The 1906-nt window shown below is 39.4% G+C and overlaps 1 pseudogene; it reads left to right on the forward strand.

Moving 5' to 3' along the window:
- Positions 1-1272: 1272 nt before the first annotated feature.
- Positions 1273-1906, forward strand: part of LOC147454545 (uncharacterized) — an 876-nt pseudogene continuing 242 nt past the window's right edge.

Here is a 1906-nt window from a genome sequence, read left to right on the forward strand (position 1 = left end):
TTTCTAGTTATGCATTGTTTTCATGTGTCTAAATAGTGTTAGTTAAGTAAATTTTCTGTTATTTACTTATGCATTGTCTTCATGTAGAGATTCAATCTATCCTGACAAGGAAAACATTGACCCCAAAGCCAATATAGAAAAGAGATTGAAGCCACTTATAAATAGAAGCCTTGCAGCAGATATAGTACATGACAAGAAGTTTAAGGTCCTACAGCGAAATGTAGTGGACCGCTTTATTTCAGAGAACTCGGTGCCTGCAAAAGAGATACAAGGCACACTTGATTCACTTGGTGTAAGCAAAAGAGGATATTCGGGTATACAGAAATCTGTCTCATCCATCTTTGTTAAGAAGGGAATAAAGTCCAAACTTTTACCATCAACCTCAAGTGTTTCGAAATAGAGGCTTCAACTTAACGACGCATAGGGAGAATATCTTGGGCAGTCGTTTCATATTAAAGCAACTTACAGTGGCCGTGGATAAAACATAGCATATGATGAGTTCAATAATATTTTTATGGACCTGCAAATGTTGCAGAAGAGAATGGTGGAGTTTTACAACATCACATTTGAAGAGTCATGAAGGGTATTACATTTTGTGTTCAAACTGGATGAGTGTGAGCTTGTTAAAGACAAGAAGCTATAGCATGTTACTATTACTTTAATGAATAGAGCCCTCTCAAAGTGTCCCACTGATGATCCTTTGTATTTTAGTGTTCAATCAGAATCTAACATATGGTGGCTTGGTGCTTTTGAGGTAAGCGAGATTCTCAGCTGAGCTCAAATGTTCACATCTACTTAAGTCTCATTTATTTTGTGTTGCAGGTAAAGAAAGAAGATCATGACATTCTATATTGGGTGTTCCATCAAACTAATGTTCCAGAGGTGATTGATCGACAGACTAACTAGGGAGAGGTACTACGTCTAGATGGAAGGGGAGACTTTCAAGTTCAGTGACATCTTGCAGGTGACTTCAAAACATTAAAGTGCATGTATAATTGTGGAATGGGTGCAATGGCAAAGTCGTCGTGTTTGTTCTGCATGGAGCCTGCAAAGGTCATGGACCCAAAGTGGTGGAGAAAAGCTCCAACACGTCACATTGAGGACCCTGATTTTCGACTAGTTTTGAAAATACCACTTGTGAATGTCCACATCTGTACAATGCATGCCCTTTGTAGAATTGTGGAGAAATTGGTCTACTTATATATCGGGTTTGCTTGGAAAATCAAGAACTCAACAGAGCGACAGATGACCCTGTAGTGCTTAGAATTGGTACTGTCGGATATGGGGCTTCATGGTGGCAATGTGAAAATCCAGCGGGATGAAAAGAGATCAACTACTGAGAAGGATGTCCCATGCAAACCGTCCATCAGTGGGGTGGAGGCACGGAGGTTTTAGTCTAAACCCCTAGGAATACGAGATCCAAAGCTAACAATGCATGGAAGAATGTATAACACATCTTATGTTAGCAAGGTAGAGTATCAGAGCTGGAAAAAGGTACATATTGCAGTCAAAGATCAAGAATCAACTACTCATAACGCGAAGGCTGAGGTTTAGCGATCGATAGAGATGCTATTTTTGATGTGCAACAAAGATGACTGGTCACAAGGTTATATGAACAAATTCAAGGAGAATCTCAGCCTTCTCAAGAAATCATTCAAGACAGCATGGACAGACACCCAGATTACTCACTACATGGTATTATTGTGGGTTTTGATTCTCTTTTATGTGTAACTATGTGAGTGTAAAACATTCTAAGTAATCTGTTTTCATATCCAGCACATCATTTTCAATCATTTACCATATGTTATACAAAAGGATGGGAACCCGGCCATATGGAATACCCAAGGGATGGAAAAGTCTCATTACATGGCCAGAAATGCCTATTTCAGGCACACATGACATGCCG

Source organism: Adiantum capillus-veneris, chromosome 7, assembly GCF_014529385.1.
Source record: "Adiantum capillus-veneris isolate H3 chromosome 7, ASM1452938v2, whole genome shotgun sequence".
Lineage (NCBI taxonomy): Eukaryota > Viridiplantae > Streptophyta > Polypodiopsida > Polypodiales > Pteridaceae > Adiantum > Adiantum capillus-veneris.